This window comes from Lucilia sericata, unplaced genomic scaffold, assembly GCF_015586225.1.
Source record: "Lucilia sericata isolate MDLA Ls3-8-SP2 unplaced genomic scaffold, ASM1558622v1 Contig000105F_arrow, whole genome shotgun sequence".
Lineage (NCBI taxonomy): Eukaryota > Metazoa > Arthropoda > Insecta > Diptera > Calliphoridae > Lucilia > Lucilia sericata.
Window position 1 is genome coordinate 429,475 of NW_023994137.1, and position 10,458 is coordinate 439,932.

The following is a 10,458-nucleotide window of genomic DNA, read 5'->3' on the forward strand; positions in this document are numbered from 1 at the left end:
CTTCTTATGCATATACAAAATCAGTGTGTAATTGGATATGCCAATGCATATCGTTATGCGCTCCTATATGAAGGCTAATAGAAGGCCCATTAGAAGACCTCATAGAATATCTACTTTTAAATTCTATTAGAAGACATTAAAATTTAATAAATGTAGGTCTGCTGAAGTCTTTGTCGAGTGTTATAAGGGAGAATTTAAACAGCATATACCTGATGGATGGTATATGCTGTAAACAGCATATACCTGATGGATGGACTACTAATGACATCCAAATAAAATTTATTTATAATTAGATAAGACATTATTTATTTTAAATATTTTTATTGTTTTGACAAATTATTTAGAACATTTCCACTAAGTGTTTTGAACAGCTAACATTTCTTTACTGGTGTGTACAGTAGAGTACTCCAGCATTGTGAACGTAGCGTAAATATGTAGGGGATAATAACTCGATAGAAGAAATGTTCGTTATTTTTTATTTTTAAAATAGTTGACATACTTTTGTAAAACAAGTTGTATACCTAATTTTAACAATTGAGGTTTTAAACTTCTGATGGGACTTTTACTAAAACCCATCACATTTTCTAAAAGAAAACATTAATCAAAGCAAATTATACACTTTGATAATATCAATAAAGTTATTTTTTTACCACAGATTTGAACTACAAAAATATGGTTTTATTTTACACATTCATACAATTTTTACAGCATTGGTTCTGGTCGAATTTCGACCGCTGGGCGAACTCTAGTACTTATATAATACTTATACAAATGAACTAATTAGAAAAATTTAAATGTAGAGAGGTTCTATAGATGCTGTTGACATTTTTGCAAATCTTGGACTTTAGGGGCGATGTGAGATTGTATTGTTTTTAACAACTATTTAATAACTATATTACATAAATGAAATAATTCATAACATGTAGTGTGTGCTTATCTTTAGCTCTAGCGCCACGATATTCTATAAATTTTCGAACAAAATATTATTATTGAAAAAAGCTCAATGCAAGTTGTGTTCAAGTGGGGATTTTTGCAAATTAAATTTTATTTCAAATAACTATTTTATAAACAAATCTTGAGCTCTTGAGCTTTACCGAGTTTTTACAGATTTTAAATTTTCATAAATTTTAAAACTTTATATTACAAATGAAAAAATTCAAAGCAAGGTGTATTGGAAGTGTTGCTTGTGCGGGTTTATAAAAACTTGTATAGACAGAATAAAATTATATATATTATATATATATAACTCAGCAAAAATAGCAAAAAACATTCTATATGATTCATATTCTTTGGTACTATATATAGTTTATGTATGTATGTATATAGCTTTAAGATTTAAAAAGTGCAGATCGTTTGCTAGGCAGTTACTAAGACTGCGATTGTTGATGTTCACCGTTGGGTCGGTGTATAGGTTGTATGTGATGTTGATGTTCCTAACGTTGTTGTGGTTGATGTTGCTGATGTTGTTTATTGTGTTGTTTCGGGAATTGATATTGTATATTGGGCTGTTATCTCTGTTATCTCTGACGTAGGTGCTGTTGATGTTTTAGATCATTGATGGTGTTTCTGTTGTGTATGCTGTTATTTGTGTTATTGCTGTTGTTATTACTGTCAAAGTTGTATTTCATTTGCTAGAGCTCAAGATAAGCATATACGATCTGTTTTCAGTTATTTAATTTGTGTAATATAGTTATCGAGATAGCAAAAACTCCCATAAGCACACAATTTGCCTGGAACTATTTCATTTGTTATATATAGTATTTGAAAATTTATAGAATCTCTAGGCAGTAGTAACACCAACCACAACAACGTTAGGAACATCAACATCCCAAACAACCACACAACGAACAACATCAATACTTTTGAGAGGAACTCAGAAGATGTAAATTGTAATGCAGCTGAAGTACTGCACAAGTTTTTTCGACATTAAATGAATTCCAATTCATGGATATGCTTTCGTTAGTAAGTCAATTTTCATTTGTGTTATAAGAAATGTTTATTTAGTACGGCCTTTGTCAATAAAAAATTTTCAAATAAATAAAGTAACGTTGTTATGTTTGGTGTTACTGCTGCTGATAGTGTTGATGTTCCCAACGTTGCTGTTGTCAAGAGATTTTATACAACTATGACAGTAATAAACAAAATAAGCAAAAACACCGAAAACATCACGAATAACAGCATACACAACATATACACCATCAATGATCTAAAACAACAACTACGCCAGGGATAACAACAGCCCAATATACAATATCAATACATTCAACTCCCGAAACAACATAATAAAACAGATCAACCCTATCAGCAGCAATAACACCAATCGGAACAACTACAATACAACATACACCATCAACAACATCACATGCAACAACGTATACACCAACACAACGGTCAACATCAACAATCGCAGTCATAATAATTGCCTAGCAAACGATCTACACGTACTAAATCTTAAACATATGTATGTATATTCATATGAATATATGTACTACGATAGAATATAAATCATATCTTAACAAAAATATTGGAATATTTTTCAAAAGTATTTTATGATGGGGGAGGGAAGACAGAAGGGAAACAAGCAAAAACAATGAGCGTAACAGTGTGTGGCTGTCGTCGTATATATGTAAGTATGGGTCCGTATGAAAAGCAATTTCTTATTTTTTGCTGAGTCATATCTACACATATATAATAAGTATCATTTTTTTCTGTCTATAAAAACTTTTAAAAACCTGCACCAGCAACTAATATAGTGTTTAAAAATTTATGAAAATTTAAAATCTCACGATGTTGCAGATCTACAGATTTGTACACACAACTTGCTTTGGTTTATTTTATTTGTATTAAATAGTTATTTGATAAAATTTTAAATTTGCAAAAATCCCCACTAGCGACAGTCGAACACAACTTGCTTGGAGCTTTTTTCAATTGTAATATAGTGTTTGAAATTTATAGAATCTCGTGGTGTACCCTACATGTTATGAATTAATTCATTTATGTAATATAGTTATTAAAAAATAAAATCTCGCGTCACTCCTAAAGTTCGTGATATGCAAAAACTCTCACCTGCACACAAAACTTGCTTTGAACTATTTATTCCATTTGTTATAAGGAGTTTGAAAATTTATAGAGTACCGCGACGGTACTAAAGCGAGAAATTTGCACACACTTACCTTTTTTTAATCAATTCATTTGTATAAGTATTATATAAGTATGTAAGAGTTGCTGGTGCGGGTTTTTATAAACAGAATAAAAAGATACGTATATATAGATATGACTCAGCAAAAAATGGGAATAAGCATTCTATATGATTTATGTTCTTTGCAGATCGTTTGCTAGGCAATTGCTATGACTGCGATTGTTGATGTTGATCGTTGTGTTGGTGTATAGGTTGTTGTACGTGATGCTGTTGCTGATATTGATGATGGTCTACGTTGTATTGTTGTTTAGAATGTTGATGTACCTAATGTCGTTGTGGTTTGGTGTTACTGCTGCCGATAGTGTTGATATTCCTAATGTTTTTGTGGTTGATGCTGCTGATAATGTCAGATATAACAACAATCTAATATACAATATTAATACTGGTAACTCCCGAAACAACACAATAAAAATGATCAACACTATCAGCAGCAGTAATACCAACCAGAACAACGTTAAAAACATCAACATCCTAAACTACAATCCAACGTAGACCATCAACAATATCAGCAACAACATCACATACAACAACCTATACACCAACACAACGGTCAACATCAACAATCGCAACCTATACACCAACACAACGGTCAACATCAACAATCGCAGTCATAGTAATTGCCTAGCAAACGATCTACACGTACTAAATTTTAAAGCTATATACAAACATAGACTATATGTATATACTATCAAAGAATATGAATCATATAGAATGCTTATTCCTATTTTTTGCTGAGTCACATCTATATATAATATGTATCACTTTATTCTGTCTATAAAAATTGTTATAAACCCGCACCAGCAACTCTTGCAGACAACATGCTATGAATTATTTCATGTGTAAGATAGTGTTTAAAAATTTATGAAAATTTAAAATCTGTAAAAACTCGCGACGCTCCTAGAGCTCAAGATTTCCACACACAACTTGCTTTGGTTTATTTTATTTGTATAAAATAGTTGTTTGATAAAATTTGAGATTTGTAAAAATCCACACTAGCGACAGTTGAACACAACTTTCATTGAGCTTTCTTCAATTATAATTTAGTGTTTGAAAATTTATAGAATCTGGTGGTGCGAGAGCTAAAGATAGGCACACACTACATGTTATGAATTATAAAAAGTTATTAAATTATACAATAGTTGTGTTTTGTTGCCAATCTTCAAAAACAATTTCATATAAATTTAAAAGATAACAAAAGAACCAAGTTTTTCAAGAAATTGTAAATAATTTCATGATTTAGCTGATTGTTTCTGTGAGGTGATGATGCCAAGTCAGATAATGTTAGTTTTATTTATAACTTTGAGCGTTAATACTCAATAATAGCAAAAGAAAGCTAATGTTAAGGTAGGATGATACGATTGCCTCAAATGCCCAATTTCTTACTTATTTTATGCCCCAACCGTGTGATTCCTTAATTTGTGAGCTCACGTGGCAATTAAGACCAATATTGTGACTGTTGTGTTGTGAACTAATTCAAAACAGGTAAGTGTTTTAGCAGTGTCGCGAGATTCTATAAATGTTCAAACACTATATAACAAAGCATGTTGTGTGCTAGTGAGAGTTGTGTGTGCAAATAATGAGCTCTAGCAATGTCGCGTGTTTTTACAGATTTTAAATTTTCATAAATTTTTAAACAGTATCTTACAAATGAAATAATTCATAGGTGCGGATCTTCAGATTTCTTTACTTTTTTTGTAAACACATACTTTATTAGACATACAAGACATATCTACATTAAATTTTTAAAAATTACAAAAAACGCGAGTTTTATGGCTTTTAGAATTTGTTCGAAAACTACAAAAAAATTCAAAAAGCTATAAAAGAAGGTTCATATCTTTAGTTTATATCCGATTTTGTTGATTTAAAACACAATCTTATACTATGGCAGTGGTCTTTCATTCTAATATAATTTTTATATTAAAAGGTTTAAGAAAGGGCATTTTTTATGGAAATGCCTTTTTTAATGCATTTTTGAAATCGTTCTGCCTGTTTTAAATTTTTCAAAAGTGCAATAATTGACGAATTGAGCTTTTTATAAAAAATATGAAAATATTTTTTCTATTTAAAGCGCCACAAAATTCGCGTTTCTTAAAATTTTCAAAATATAAGACGGTTATATATAAGTTGTTTTATTTTCTACATAAATAACATATATTTTTAATATGAAGGATATTGAAAGACATGAGGTCAACAATTGTCAGTTTTCTGTGTTCTTTTCTGGAATTCATGATATGTGTATATATGACTCAGCAAAAAATAAGAAATTACTTTTCATACACACTTATACTTATGTACGATGAGAGCCGCGCGTTGTTACCCTCATTGTTTTTGCTTCTTTTCCTTCTGTCTTCCTTCCCCCATCGTGAAATGCGTTTGAAAATTTTTGTTCAGATAAGCATTCTATATGATTCATATTCTTTTCTAGTATGTACTTTAACATTTAGAACGTGTAGATCGTTTCCTAGGCAATTACCATGATGTTGACCGTTGTGTTGGTGTATAGGTTATTGTATGTGATGTTGTTGCTGATATTGTTGATAGTTGTATTGTAGTTTAGGATGTTGATGTTGTTCTTAACGTTGTTCTGGTTGGTGTTACTGCTGCGGATAGTGTTGATGTTCCTAATGTTGTTGTGGTTGCTGTTGCTGCTGCTGATAGTGTTGATCTTGTTTATTGTGTTGTTTCGGGTGTTGTCTGTATTGATATTGTATATTGGGCGTGAGGAACACCAACACTATCAGCAGCAGTAAATAATTAACCCTACCCCCATATAAAGTCCCCTTTAGGAAATTACTATAACGTACATTTCTGGCTTAAAAATACGGTTTTACGATGGAAGTGGATATAAGTAAGTTTTCTACGAGCCAAAGTCTCTGTACCAATTTTATGAGGATCGGTCCATATAATGTCCCCTTAAGAAAATTACTTTAGCGCTCATTACTGGCTAAAAAATACAAGTATAGCGATGTAATTTGACATAAAGGAGTTTCATATGATCCAAAATATCAGTAGCACATTTTGTGGGGATCGATCCATAATTGACCCTACACCCCATATAAGGTCCCCTTCAAAAACTGATTGTAACGCTCATTACTGGTTAATATACACGAGCATAGCGATGGAATTCAACATAAGATAGTTTCTTACAAGCAAAAATCTCTGAAACAAATTTTTTGAGGATCGGTCCATAATTGACTCTCCATATAAGGCCGCCTTCAAAAAATTACACTAACGCTAATTACAGGTATAAAAGTGCGGGTACAGCGATGAAATTCGAAACGATGAAATACGAACCGAAATTAATGTATGCACCAATATTTGTTTGGAATAGTCCCCAGTTTCCATACCAGATAGTTGGTATATTTTCCATACTGTTTGTACGATCATCGACAATTTCGATGGTTGTGCGGTGGTGCACTACTCAAGTTTACATCCTCAATTTCCATTGGTATATTAAAAACACTAACATTAGTACGATCAGCATCATCATCATCATCATCATTTTCCATACTGTTAGTACAATCATCGTCAATTTCAATGGCTGTGTTGTGGTGCATTGCTCAAGGTTTCATTCTCAATTTCCATTGGCATACCAAAAACATCAACGTCAGCATCATCATCGGTATACTAGAAACATTGGTATACGAGAAACACTAACGTTATTATGATCATCATCAGTTTCCATACTGTTAGTACGATCAGCGTCATGAGTAAGTGTATATGTATGTATATATGTGTATATATGTGTAAGTAGTAAGTAAAATTATTTAATACAAATGAAAAATGTATTAAAATTTTAATCTTACAAGTTTAACTCTTTGACGGTCATTAAAAAACGATGAATCAGACTCACACATAGATATTGGAGTACTTCGTTAAATTCCACGAGTACTGCAGAATATAAATTAAAAAAAATATTGATATAATAAAACTATATTAGTTTATTCTTAAAATAAAACGATCAGCATCATCATCATCATTTTCCATACTGTTAGTACAATCCTCGACAATTTCAATGGTTGTGCGGTGGTGCACTGCTAAAGTTTACATCCTCAATTTCCATTGGTACACTAAAAACACTAACGTTAGTACGATCAGCATCATCATCGTCATGTTCCACATCGTCAATTTCCAATGTTATACTAATACATGATACTGCTAGTGTGATCATCGACAATTTCAATGGATGTGCGGTCGTGCACTGCTCAACTTTTCGCCGTCTATGTGTTCACGAAAACATTGTTGTCAGAGTACAGGTCACAATTTTGAAGATAATTTAATAAAATTAGAAAATTAGCTTTACAACAATAAATTACTTAAATATACCCGAACTGAGATAAAATTTATAGTAAAGCATTTATATGCAAAACAAATCACATTTTATACTCATAACTGGTATAGGATATGATATAGTTAGCCATGTGCAATTATAATTTCTTATTTGTTTTTATTACTTTCAATTAATAACACACATTTTAAATATATGTAATTCTTAAAGTATTATTTGGATATAATTTTAAAGTGAAGTGCATACTTTTAAGTTGCATACAAAATCTAGGTTCATTGGTATTCTGGAAACACTATCGTTATTACGATCATCATCAACGTTATTGCGTTCATCATCAGTTTCCATACTGTTAGTACGATCACGACATCGTCAATTTCCATTGGTATACTAGAAACACTAACGTTATTGCGATCATCATCAGTTTCCATACTGTTAGTACCATCACATTCCATTGGTATAACAAATACGCTTTCGGTATTACAATCATCGTCAATTTCCATTGATATACTACAAACACTAACGTTATTGCGATCATCATCAGTTTCTATAATGTTAGTACGATCACGATCATCATCAATGTCCATCTTTATACTAGAAAAACTAACGTTATTACGATCATCATCAGCTTCCATACTATTAGTACGATCACCTTCCATTGGTACAACAAATAAGCTTTCGGTATTACAATCATCGTCAATTTCCATTAGTGTACTAGAAACACTAACGTTATGACGATCATAATCAGTTTCCAAACTGTTATTACGATCAACGTCCATTGGTATAACAAATACGCTTTCGGTATTACAATCACCGTCAATTTCTATTGGTATAGGAGAAACACTAACGTTATTGCGATCATCATCAGTTTCCATACTGTTAGTACGATCAGCGTCATGTGTAAGTGTGTACATGTGTAAGTGAAAGTATTTAATACAAATGAGAGAAGTAAACTCCTTAACGGTCACAAAAGACTGAAGAATCTAGACAGATTCACACTTAGTTTTATAGAAATTAGAGTACAACATTAAAGTTCACGAGAACTGTTACAATCCTCGACAATTTCAATGGTTGTGCTGCGGTGCACTGCTAAAGTTCACATCCTCATGGTACACGAGAAACACTAACGTACGATCACCGTCATGTGTAAGTGTATACATATGTATACACTTTCACGTGTTATTCGACTATGCCAAGTCTTATGTATAGACTGATTTTCGTAAAATTTGCATAAATTTCGGTTCGTATAGCAGATATTTCATTTTGTAATATTTGGTGGATAATGCATTTTGGATTTCCTTAAACAAGTGTTGTGGACAGACGGCCTTCGACCGGGCTCATATATATATATATATATATATATATATATATATATATATATATATATATATATATATATATATTTATATAGGGTTAAAATTTTACACAAATATTCCCTACAGGTAAGGTTTATTTGATATTGCAAATGTACAATATTGGTCCACGTTTTCGCATAGACCCCCTTCAAAAAAATACTTTAACGCTAATTGCTGGTATAATTGTCCGAGTACAGCGATAAAATTCGAAACAAATATGTACGTTAGTGTTTCTCGTGTACCATGAGCATGTGAACTTTAGCAGTGCACCGTAGCACAACCATTGGATTGTAAGAGTTCTCGTGAACTTTATTGATGTACTCTAATTTCTAAAAAACTAAGTGTGAATCTGTCTAGATTCTTCAGACCTTGACGGGCACTATATATATATATATATATATATATATGTATATATATATATATATATATATATATATATATATATATATATATATATATATATATATATATATATATATAATATTGGTCCACGTTTTCGCATAGACCCCCTTCAAAAAAATACTTTAACGCTAATTGCTGGTATAATTGTCCGAGTACAGCGATAAAATTCGAAACAAATATGTGCTATACTAATCGAAATTTATGCATGCATATACATAAGATTTGGCATAGCCGAATAACACGTGAAAGTGTATACATATGTATACACTTACACATGACGGTGATCGTACCTTAGTGTTTCTCGTGTACCATGAGGATGTGAACTTTAGCAGTGCACCGCAGCACAACCATTGAAATTGTCGAGGATTGTAAGAGTTCTCGTGAACTTTAATGATGTACTCTAATTTCTATAAAACTAAGTGTGAATCTGTCTAGATTCTTCAGTTTTTAGTGACCGTCAAGGAGTTCACTTCTAAGATTAGAATTTGTGGAACATTTCTCATTTGTATTAAATACTTTCACTTACACATGTACACACTTACACATGACGCTGATCGTACTAACAGTATGGAAACTGATGATGATCGCAATAACGTTAGTGTTTCTCCTATACCAATAGAAATTGACGGTGATTGTAATACCGAAAGCGTATTTGTTATACCAATGGACGTTGATCGTAATAACAGTTTGGAAACTGATTATGATCGTCATAACGTTAGTGTTTCTAGTACACTAATGGAAATTGACGATGATTGTAATACCGAAAGCTTATTTGTTGTACCAATGGAAGGTGATCGTACTAATAGTATGGAAGCTGATGATGATCGTAATAACGTTAGTGTTTCTAGTATACCAATGGAAATTGACGATGTCGTGATCGTACTAACAGTATGGAAACTGATGATGATCGCAATAACGTTGATGATGATCGTAATAACGATAGTGTTTCCAGAATACCAATGAACCTAGATTTTGTATGCAACTTAAAAGTATGCACTTCTCTTTAAAATTATATCCAAATAATACTTTAAGAATTATATATATTTAAAATGTGTGTTATTAATTGAAAGTAATAAAAACAAGTAAGAAATTATAATCGCACATGGCCAACTACATCATATCCTATACCAGTTATGAGTATAAAATGTGATTTGTTTTGCATATAAATGCTTTACTATAAATTTTATCTCAGTTCGGGTATATTTAAGTAATTTATT